Source organism: Aquarana catesbeiana, linkage group LG03 (genome assembly GCF_042186555.1).
Source record: "Aquarana catesbeiana isolate 2022-GZ linkage group LG03, ASM4218655v1, whole genome shotgun sequence".
NCBI classification, from domain to species: Eukaryota; Metazoa; Chordata; class Amphibia; order Anura; family Ranidae; genus Aquarana; species Aquarana catesbeiana.
In genome coordinates this window covers 741,962,639-741,975,066 of record NC_133326.1, presented here as the reverse complement: position 1 = coordinate 741,975,066, position 12,428 = coordinate 741,962,639, and the positions used below count along the sequence as shown (strand labels likewise).

Below are 12,428 nucleotides of genomic sequence, written 5' to 3'. Positions count from 1 at the left end.
CCTGACTGACAACCAAAAAGATAGGATCCTCCAACTTGCTCACACCTCATCCTTAGCCTCAAGAATGTCAGAGGTCAACTATAAATTGCTCACTAGGTGGCATTACACCCCAGTTCACTTACACCAAATGTTCCCTGCCAGTTCCCCATTGTGCTGGAGGAACTGTGGGAACAAAGCTACTCATGCACACATATGGTGGTTCTGTCCACTGATTAAACCATACTGGGAGGATATTCGCACTCTGATTGCTCAGATTGCTGATGTTCATATACCAAACGACCCATGGTCTATTCTTTTTCATGTCACAAAAACTCCCATAAAGTCGTACAAACGCTCAATCATTCCTCACTTACTGAACACTGCCAAAGCCTTAATCCCCACTTTGTGGGGCCAACCAATTATTCCTTCTATGAAGGCTTGGCTACAAATGGTTGACAATGTACACCTCATGGAGAGTATCACCCACAATATTAGAGGGACCTCCCAGAAACACTCTCTAACCTGGGACTCTTGGAAAAAATTTCAGTCTACCGCCACATATACAAATCTCCTGCTCTAACCCCTCAAACCTAACACTCTAGCGTAGCCATTCAGCACTTATTCATGCTAATTCTCCCCTCTGCTCAATACATGGTCTAGTATACCAGCAACTTCCTACCCTTTTCCCCTCCCACCTTCAATTCTTTCTCTTCTATTCTCTCCTTTTCTACCACTACTCTGTCTTGATGTATACTTCTGTTAACCACTTCAGCCCCGGAAGGTTTTACCCCCTTCCTGACCAGAGCACTTTTTACAATTCGGCACTGCGTCGCTTTAACTGCTAATTGCGCGGTCATGCAATGCTGTACCCAAACGAAATTTGCGTCCTTTTCTTCCCACAAATAGAGCTTTCTTTTGATGGTATTTGATCACCTCTGCCGTTTTTATTTTTTGCGCTATACACGGAAAAAGACCGAAAATTTTGAAAAAAAATGATATTTTCTACTTTTTGTTATAAAAAAAATCCAATAAACTCAATTTTAGTCATACATTTAGGCCAAAATGTATTCGGCCACATGTCTTTGGTAAAAAAAATGTCAATAAGTGTATATTTATTGGTTTGCGCAAAAGTTATAGCGTCTACAAACTAGGGTACATTTTCTGGAATTTACACAGCCTTTAATTTATGACTGCCTATGTCGTTTCTTGAGGTGCTAAAATGGCAGGGCAGTACAAAACCCCCACAAATGACCCCATTTTGGAAAGTAGACACCCCAAGGAATTTGCTGAGAGGCATGTTGAGCCCATTGAATATTCATTTTTTTTGTCCCAAGTGATTGAATAATGACAAAAAAAAAAATATTTACAAAAAGTTGTCACTAAATGATATATTGCTCACACAGGCCATGGGCATATGTGGAATTGCACCCCAAAATACATTTAGCTGCTTCTCCTGAGTATGGGGATACCACATGTGTGGGACTTTTTGGGAGCCTAGCCGCGTACGGGGCCCCGAAAACCAATCACTGCCTTCAGGATTTCTAAGGGCGTACATTATTGATTTTACTCCTCACTACCTATCACAGTTTTGAAGGCCATAAAATGCCCAGATGACATAAAACCCCCCCAAATGACCCCATTTTGGAAAGTAGACACCCCAAGCTATTTGCTTTGAGGCATGTTGAGTCCATGGAATGTTTTATATTTTGACACAAGTTGCGGGAAAGTGACAAATTTTTTTTTTTTTTTTTTGCACAAAGTTGTCACTAAATTATATATTGCTCACACAGGCCATGGGCATATGTGGAATTGCACCCCAAAATACATTTAGCTGCTTCTCCTGAGTATGGGGATACCACATGTGTGGGACTTTTTGGGAGCCTAGCCGCGTACAGGACCCCGAAAACCAATCACCGCCTTCAGGATTTCTAAGGGCGTACATTTTTGATTTTACTCCTCACTGCCTATCACAGTTTCGGAGGCCATGGAATGCCCAGGTGGCACAAACCCCCCCCAAATGACCCCATTTTGGAAAGTAGACACCCCAAGCTATTTGCTGAGAGGCATGGTGAGTATTTTGCAGCTCTCATTTGTTTTTGAAAATAAAGAAAGACGAGAAAAAAATTTTTTTTTTTTCTTTTTTCAATTTTCAAAACTTTGTGACAAAAAGTGAGGTCTGCAAAATACTCACTATACCTCTCATCAAATAGCTTGGGGTGTCTACTTTCCAAAATGGGGTCATTTGGGGTTTTTTTTTGCCACCTGGGCATTCCATGGCCTCCGAAACTGTGATAGGCAGTGAAGAGTGAAATCAAAAATTTACGGCCTTAGAAAGCCTGAAGGCGGTGCTTGGTTTTCGGGGTCCCGTACGCGGCTAGGCTCCCAAAAAGTCTCACACATGTGGTATCCCCGCACTCAGGAGAAGCAACAGAATTTATTTTGGGTTGTAATTTCACATATTCCCATGGCATGTTTGAGCAATATATCATTTAGTGACAACTTTGCGCAAAAAAAAAAAAATAAAAATAAAAAATTGTCTCTTTCCCGCAACTTGTGTCACAATATAAATTATTCCATGGACTCAACATGACTCTCAGCAAATAGCTTGGGGTGTCTACTTTCCAAAATGGGGTCATTTGGGGGGGTTTTGAACTGTCCTGGCATTTTATGCACAACATCTAGAAGCTTATGTCACACATCACCCACTCTTCTAACCACTTGAAGACAAAGCCCTTTCTGACACTTATTGTTTACATAAAAAAATAATTTTTTTTTGCAAGAAAATTACTTTGAACCCCCAAACATTATATATTTTTTTTAAAGCAAATGCCCTACAGATTAAAATGGTGGGTGTTTCATTTTTTTTTTCACACAGTATTTGCGCAGCGATTTTTCAAACGCATTTTTTGGGGAAAAAACACACTTTTTTACATTTTAATGCACTAAAACACACTATATTGCCCAAATGTTTGATGAAATAAAAAAGATGATCTTAGGCCGAGTACATGGATACCAAACATGACATGCTTTAAAATTGCGCACAAACGTGCAGTGGCGACAAACTAAATACATTTTTAAAAGCCTTTAAAAGCCTTTACAGGTTACCACTTTAGATTTACAGAGGAGGTCTACTGCTAAACTTACTGCCCTCGATCTGACCTTTGCGGCGATACCTCACATGCATGGTGCAATTGCTGTTTACATTTGACGCCAGACCGACGCTTGCGTTCGCCTTAGTGCGAGAGCAGGGGGGACAGGGGTGCTTTTTTTTTTTTTTTTTTTTTTTTTTCTTTATTATTATTATTTTTTTATCTTATTTTTAAACTGTTCCTTTCATTTTTTTTTTTTTAAATCATTTTTATTGTTATCTCAGGGAATGTAAATATCCCCTATCATAGCAATAGGTAGTGACAGGTACTCTTTTTTGCAAAAATTGGGGTCTATTAGACCCTAGATTTCTCCTCTGCCCTCAAAGCATCTGACCACACCAAGATCGGTGTGATAAAATGCTTTCCCAATTTCCCAATGGCGCTGTTTACATCCGGCGAAATCTAAGTCATAAAATGCTCGTAGCTTCCGGTTTCTTAGGCCATAGAGATGTTTGGAGCCACTCTGGTCTCTGATCAGCTCTATGGTCAGCTGGCTGAATCACCGGCTGCATTCTCAGGTTCCCTGTTGAGACAGGAGAGCCAGAGAAAAACACGGAAGACGTTGGGGGGGGGCATTCCCTCCCACTGCTTGTAAAAGCAGTCTAGAGGCTAATTAGCCGCTAGGATTGCTTTTACATGAAAGCCGACCGCTGCCTGAAAAGAATGATACCAAGATGATACCTAAACCTGCAGGCATCATTCTGGTATAACCACTCAAAGTCGTGAATGGCGTACCTGAAGACAAAAAAATGGTTAACAATAAAGCACAGTAAACGGTAAGGTATAAAAAATTGCATACCTGAAAAGCAAACATGATAAAACATAATAACAATAACAATAAAACATTGCAGAATAGAATACAGTAAAAAAGAGCAGAACAATAGAGAGAGAATAGAGAGAGAGAGAACAATAAAACGACAACTATTTTTTTTTTTTTTTATATTTTTGTATGTTTTTTTTTTTTTTTTTTTTTACACTTTTTTTTGTAACTAACTTTTATAACTGTAACCGGTTCCAGGTTCGGGTCTCTCAAAATGCGATGGCATCTTGGGAGACCCTGTGAAAGTGTGTCCTAGTCTGTGCAATGCTGTACCCTACGCTAATAGTCAACTAGTGCATGGTAGCGTTCAAAACATTCACCAATGCAAAGACCAGGATTGTCAGGACAGGAGGGACAATGATAGTGGGTGTCACGTCTATATCCACGCTTGCTGCAGACACAACATCTATTTTGGGTGGTACGTTGGGTAGGGGTACTCGGGAGGACATAAAAATGCCTCTCATGCAGCCGACTGCATTTGGTTGGGGATGTGAATGGGGGAAGTACGGGCGCTGCAGAAGCGGTGGGTTCCCAATTAGGATTGGCGAATGCAGCAGGAAGGGCATTATGGGCACGACGGGCCTGTGTTTGTCTTTTTGGTGGCAGCGGGACACTACTTGTGCTTGCCACCTCACCAGCTTGAACTGCACTTTTGGGACTCGCCACGTCACCAAGTGTTACTGCAGTGCTGGTTTGACTACGACCGGGGTGTACTACGCCGCTGGTGCTTGCCAGTTCACCAAAACGCTACCAAAAAAACTGTTAGCGATCCCAGGGATCAGACCTGACTCTGCGAACGCTGCAGTTATGCGTTTAGTGTTTTGTAAGTGACAGTGATCGATCGATACTGCACGTGGGCTGGGCTGGGCCGGGCGGAGGGGCAAAACGCAGGTGCTAGCAGGTATCTGGGCTGATCCCGCTAACACTGCGTTTGTGGGAACCCTAAACTGCTGGGGACGCTAGTATAGATCTGATCAGATATTGATCCGATCAGATACTATACCACTAAGGGAGGTGTACGGTGCGTGCGTGGGTGTTAGCGGTACTGGCGCTAATCTGACGCTGCCTGGGGCTGGTGCTTGCCAGTTCACCAAAACGCTACCAAAAAAACTGTTAGCGATCGCAGGGATCAGGCCTGACTCTGCGAACGCTGCAGTTATGCGGTTAGTGTTTTGTAAGTGACAGTGATCGATCGATACTGCACTTGGGTGGGCTGGGCTGGGCCGGGCGGACGGGAAAAACGCAGGTGCTAGCAGGTATCTGGGCTGATCCCACTAACACTGCGTTTTTGGGAACCCTAAACTGCTGGGGACGCTAGTATAGATCTGATCGGATCAGATATTGATCCGTTCAGATACTATACCACTAAGGGAGGTGTACAGTGCGTGCGTGGGTGTTAGCGGTACTGGCGCTAATCTGACGCTGCCTGGGGCTGGTGCTTACCAGTTCACCAAAACGCTACCAAAAAAACTGTTAGCGATCGCAGGGATCAGGCCTGACTCTGCGAACGCTGCAGTTATGCGTTTAGTGTTTTGTAAGTGACAGTGATCGATCGATACTGCACTTGGGTGGGCTGGGCCGGGCGGAGGGGCAAAACGCAGGTGCTAGCGGGTATCTGGGCTGATCCCGCTAACACTGCGTTTTCGGGAACCCTAAACTGCTGGGGACGCTAGTATAGATCTGATTGGATCAGATATTGATCCAATCAGATACTATACCACTAAGGGAGGCGTATGCTGCGTGCATGGGTGTTAGCGGTACTGGCGCTAATCTGACGCTGCCTGGGGCGACGCATATCACCGCCGGGCGATCAGGGGGCTAAACCTTTATTCGGTAATAAACGGCGGGTGCCCTGACACTATAAAAAATAAACAAACTAACCAGCGTCAACCGTAACGTTTATACGGTGATCAGTGGTGAAAGGGTTAACTAGGGGGCAATCAAGGGGTTAAAACATTTATTAGATAGTATATGGGGGTCCCCAACGCTATAAAACGCTGACGGTGAACCTAAATATTTACCTCCCTAACTAGCGTCACCAGCGACACTAATACAGCGATCAGAAAAATGATCGCTTAGCAACACTGGTGACGGGGGTGATCAAGGGGTTAAAACTTTATTAGGGGGGTTAGGGGGGTACCCTAGACCTACAGGGGGGTAATACTAACTGTCCTACCACTGCTAACTGTCACAAACTGACACTATGCAGTAATCAGAAAAAAAAAAAAAAAAAAAAAAAAAAAAACCTGCTTGGTGTCAGTTTGTGACAGGGGGGGGTGATCGGGGGGGGATCGGGGGGCGATCGGGGGGGGGGATCGGGGTGTTTTGTGTGCCTGGCATGTTCTACTGTGTGTGTTTGTGTTGTGCACTCACAGTTCAGTCTTCTCTCCTCGGCCCGGAACGGAAAATACCGAGCCGAGGAGAGATGACATCATTTCCTCTGCCTCTGTGTACAATACAGAGGCAGGGAAATGATCCCATTGGCTGGGAGCGATCGCGAGGGGGGGGCCACGAATGGATGGCCTCCCCCTCACCTCCGATCGCCGGGGGACATTTGCCGACCGCCGCAGGCACCGGGGGGGGGTCCGATCGGACCCCCCACCCGCGGGCAGGCAGGGACGTACAGGTAAGCCCTTTTGCCTGCCCGTGCCGCTCTGTCGACGTACATCGTCGTGCGGCGGTCGGCAAGTGGTTAAACTAAAGCAATATTTTCTATTTAAATTATATTTAGATTATAGTGCTCACCTAGTTCACATCCTTTATCCAATTAGCTGTTTAGCTGACTCTATGTATCTTCCTGGATGTACCTACTATAATTTTCTAATTTGTGGATTCTATGAGTACTGTATCCTTTGTTGTTGAAAAAATAGAAGTGCTATCTGTTTTGTGTTATAATTGTTATATTTTTCCTTAATAAAAATGTATTAAACAAAAAAAAGAAACGCATAGTGTTACTGCAAAAATGACAGTCAGTACTATATATAATAAAAAGGGGAGGAATGACAATCAGTGCTATAAATAAAATGGAGGAGGGAGGGGGAGGGGGGGGGAAGCAGAGAACAGCACGCTGTTTTTGTTTATTTTTACTCTACTTATAATCATCATTTGGGATTAGCGCAGCACCATTCTCACTTGCTATTATATTACTCTAATAGGGGCCATTTAGGACCCTATTCGGTGCAAGCAGCTTTTCCCTTGCTAGCACTTACATGGTAGCACGGGAATAAAATACTTCAGATTGTCTATTTATCCACGAAACTCATTCCTGCTGCAATCATGGATGTGTTTACCTATATGGAAAAAAGGAAAGTGAATCTTGAAGAAGTGCTTAATGCCATCAGAAAAAAAATTGGACTTAGAAAGTTTAATGAGGAGGCTGGGGCATAATATGGAAAAAAAAGGTGAGCCTTTGGTGGGACATCTGCACCTTTGAAACATACTTGAAAGAGAGTTTAGTCCCGAGAAGATTAAGATGGGACGTACTCCCGAATGATGGCCTCACAGACCAAGAGTCTAATGAGGAATGGTTTAAATTCTTCAACGATAAAGGATTGGAATTATTGCGCTTCCTACTAGAGAGGAAAAGAAGAAAAAGCAAAATAATAGACCAGAATATCACTGAACTAAAGGAGGAAATGGAAGTGTACAAAGAAACAACTGGATTTAAAACGTTAACTACACAGCTGAATAAAGATCTCATTAAAAAGGATAAAGAAGTCCAGCAGAGGAAAAGCAAGAAGTATAGTAGGGACACAAAAGATTTTAGGAATGATCAGGTATTTAAGTGGCAGAGCCAATTAGGGAGAGGGGACAATCTATCCACCTACTCTACACCAGAGAAAATGGTGAGAGTTGATCCACACCAGACCAGCGAACCATCCAACACCCAGATTAGAAGTTACCAGGACCCAAGAGAAAGGAATGGAGCTACTATCCCTAGATACCAAGACTATGACGGGAGGAATACATATTATCAACCATACACTCCCCACTGAACGGACAGAAGACCTCAACCAAATCGAACACCACAAAATGGAGGTAGAAACCCATATTGGAAAAATAATAGGAAACCCTATAATGGGAACAACTGGCACAAACCACCCTATGACCAGAGAGAGTATAGAGGGCCACCACAAGGACCCAGGGATCAAAGAAGACCCACCTATGAGTATAGGGAAAATAGGGAACCACCATACGAACAGCACTGGTCAAGAGGCAGAAGCCCTGCCCATGAATATGGATACGGGGAAAGGAGAGGCCCTCAACAAAGAAATAACCAACAGAATGAACGTAGCCCTATACCGATATACAATTACTATGCCCCATTAACGAACAGAGATGAAGAGAACAGACAAAGACACTACCCTTCACAGTATGGAGATCAAGCCTATAGTAGGCCTTTTTTAGACAGGGGCAGGGAAGACCACCCACTGAGACAGATAGACGAAACCAGGATTTCCAGAAAAAGCCCAGTAAGAAGAGAGGACGAAGATCAGGAAAAAGAGAACAAAAGAAAAAGGAACAAAGGGAGAGGGCATTTTCAACTTAAGTGGGCAGGAACTCACACATGAAGAGATTGGTGTTCTAGATAACTTGGATACATTCCAGACCTATATTGGAATTCAAAAATTCACAAGGAAACTAAACATTCAGAAATATATTGCAAGCAATCCCACTAGACACAAATACCCGACTGTTGAAGAGAATGGTGTTATACATAGCACACTGAGGAACAAATCCGTTTTTAATCCGCCCATTAAAGACAATAAATATATCAAAGTTTTTAAAAAAGTGGTTTTAGAAGACATTAAAGATCTCAAAATTAAGAAGAAGGAGGACCCCAACTATATTAAAAGTGGCATTCGTAAACTAACAAGAAGGAAAGATTTGGTTATCCGGCCAGCCGATAAGGGAGGTGGTATTGTTGTGCTCTCAAAGGAACAATACCACCACACTATGATAGAGATGCTAAGTGATGAAAATACCTATACGAGATTATTAAGTAACCCGATGTATAAGTGCAGGAAGGCACTCGAACAGATTGTGTTCCTTGGAGTAAAGAAAAACATACTCAACAAAAAAGAAGCCAGATTTTTAGTTCCGGAGTCTTGCCGTAAATCCATCATCTATTCACTACCGAAGATTCACAAAGAGAGTACCAATCCACCACCGAGACCAATAGTGAATGGCATCGATTCACTAACTTCCAGATTAGGCCAATATATCGATGTATTCTTACAACCGGCTGTACAAAGTACACAAGCATATTTGAGGAATACGAAACAAATGCTGCACATTCTAGAGAACATCCCGAAAGAAGAAGGCCCATGGATTATGGCCACTGCAGATGTTGCCTCACTATATACTATAATACCTCATCACCCAGCGTGTGAAGCAGCAAAATGGGGTTTGAGGAAACACACCTAATTACAGTGTATGCAGAGGAAGTTCTTAATTTAATGTATCGATTTTAATTTAAAGAACAATTATTTTTGGTACAATAGTAAGTACTATCACCAACACACTGGAGTTGCAATGGGAGCCAAATTTGCCCTAGTATAGCCGGATTATTTATGGCCCAGTGGGAGGAAGAAAATGTTTTTATGAATATGCCAGAAGAACTAGTGACATATAAAAGATATATTGATGACATTTTTATTTTATGGAAAGGGGATAGAGACCAGCTTACCTGTTTTCTTGAAAAACTCAATATAAATAACAAAAATATAGTACTGACTTGGGATATTAGTGACAGCAAAGTAACGTTTTTGGATTTAGAAATTATACAAGAAAATTCCATGCTTAAATCACAAACTCACTTCAAAAACGTTGACAGGAATAGCTACCTCCCCATCGAGAGTTGTCATCACAAGAATTGGCTGTTCAAGGTACGTAAGGGCCAATTCGTATGGCTAAGACGGAACTGTACGCATCTGAATACTTTCCTGGATCAAGCAGAGAAGATAGCACTTAGATTTTCCAATAAAGGGTATGACCGCCAGTTTATCGATAAGAAAGTAGAAGAGGTCTGTGCACTGGATCGGAACGCATTAATTAAGGACACTAACAAATCCAAACAGCCACTAGGGGGAACACCGGTAATCCTAGATTTCAGTGCACAGCACAAAAAAATCGAAAAGATTATCAAACGCCATTGGCACATATTGTTAGCAGATAAACAACGGCAAGAATCCCTATCTGTGACTCCGCGATTCATATACAAAAGAGCACCAACCATTCGTGACAGAGTGGTAAAGAGTGTACTAGATCCACCGAAGAAGACCTGCACCTTCTTTATGGGTAAAGGCTTCTTTCCATGCAAGAGGTGCTTTGCATGTCTAAAAACAAGAAGGCCAAATGAAAGAAAATTCCAGTTTACATCGACGAGTACGGGAGACACATATGAGGTGAAAAACTTTATTTGTTGCAATACTGAAGGGGCTGTATATGCCCTAGAATGTAGCTGTGGGCTTCAGTATGTTGGCCGGACAAAAAGACCACCTAGGGTGCGGATTAAAGAGCATGTCAAGAACATCCTGAATGGCTATGCTATGCCAAACATTTCTTACTATACCATAACAAGGACCCCACTCACCTTAAATTTTGGGGGATTGAACCGTATATTAGACACTGGCGGGGGAGACATAAGGTCAGGACGCTCAGTCAGGCTGAATCCAGATGGATATTCACGCTAGATACATTTGCACCACGAGGCCTAAACATTGAATTTGACCTGAATTGTTTCCTTAGTGATTTTTAAAGTACGTCTTATAACCTACACGTTAGTCCCAATGACTAGTCCATAATCCACTATCCCTGTAGGATTCTATATTTCCCTTTACACTAAATTTTCCAGTTTATGTCTACGTTGTCCATTGGGACCCAACATGGAGCTACAGTCAGTAGCCCCAGCCTCCAGCATCCCCTTCCCCTCTTCAAATTCCCCCCCTGCCCCCCCCACCCCTCTCTTTCCCCCTCTGCTTCCCCCCCCTCCCCCTCCCTCCTCCATATTATTTATAGCACTGACTGTCATTCCTCCCCTTTTTATTATATATAGTACTGACTGTCATTTTTGCAGTAACACTATGCGTTTCTATGTAGTATCTGTAGATCTCTCCGGACGTTTTAAATGATTATTACTATGTACACCCTTAATGTCATTTGCTGTAGAAACATTATGTTTTTAATATTTTAATCTCTTTGGGCGTTTTATAATAATAATTTTATATACATTTTTTATTGTGTTGGGGTGAATATGATAGGCCCCAGGAAGAATACTTTTACAGTATATGTTTATGTGTACTACGCCAATACTAGTGAAAGGTCCTATCCCATCCAGGCTTATAATGCATTCGTTCCTTTATATTTAAACACATCCTATGGGCTCTCTAAGGTCCGCTAGTATTAAAACATCAGCTTCCACTGTCTGACTTTTAATGACCATTGGGATGAGCTGACTACTACTCAGGTCTCCCCTCTCTTATTAGCCAGACATATATTTTTATTTGTAGCTCTTCCCAACATGTCAACGTTTCTGATATTTATCAGAGATCGTTCCCAGCCCTACTGACGTCTGTATCAGATTCCAGATAACCATGAAAATGGCCGCCCCCATACAACCCTGGGAAAATGGCTGCTATGGCGTTTTCCCATTGAACTTCGAAAAAATGGCCGCCGCATATCCACTTAAACCTGCCTATTTAAAGACAACTGCGTGTGCCCCCTAGCATCACCTGATGAAGTCACGTGACCCGTGATGCCACGCGTAGGGACAGGACAGGCACCATCCAGTGACAGAAGCGTACGAGCTCGCTGCTCGTTGGATAAATGCGCTGTGTGTCATACATTGTGTGAGTACGATTTTTACTAATAAAGCATACCTGTTTTTAAAAAAATACTACACTATATGGCATCCCCTTCCTTCTTTGTCTGCCCTGCTCCTTGAGGATCTCAGTCATTTAGAGACCCTGCCCAGGACCCAGGACCAACTCCCAGAGAAGCTGTCTTGAGTGGTGTTCTACTTATGCTGTAACCTCAGTGTAATGAGGTAAGGGGCCACTACCCTCTAGTGTAGGGTTGCTGCATGGAGAGGATCCAGTAACCCTTTCTGGTCTACACACCTCACCACTTCCACCTAGTCAATTGATTGGTCTATGAAGAAAAGCTTTGCTGTTTGCACTGATTCACGGATTGGCACTTTAAGGACTGATGAGCTTTCTGTATACCTTTATTTATTTGTTGTATAAGTCACTTTTTCTGGACTATATTTGTTATATATGTGTGTTACGGGTCGACCACGTATTTGTTTTGCACAGGACACTTTAGATCATTTAGTACATTCCATGATCCCTCTGGACGTACAGTGTAACACTGTAACTTTTTTTTATATTTTTATATTATTTATGCCGTTTATTGGGTTATCCATACACCTGTAGATGCACGTTTGTGTGACACTGCATGTTTATTGTTCATGATGATGT

At 42.6% G+C, this 12,428-nt stretch overlaps 1 protein-coding gene across 5 annotated transcripts in view; it reads right to left on the bottom strand.

The window, feature by feature from the left end:
- Nucleotides 1–12,428, bottom strand: part of LOC141133875 (NACHT, LRR and PYD domains-containing protein 12-like) — a 981,044-nt gene that overhangs the window by 161,032 nt on the left and 807,584 nt on the right. The window lies entirely within an intron of this gene.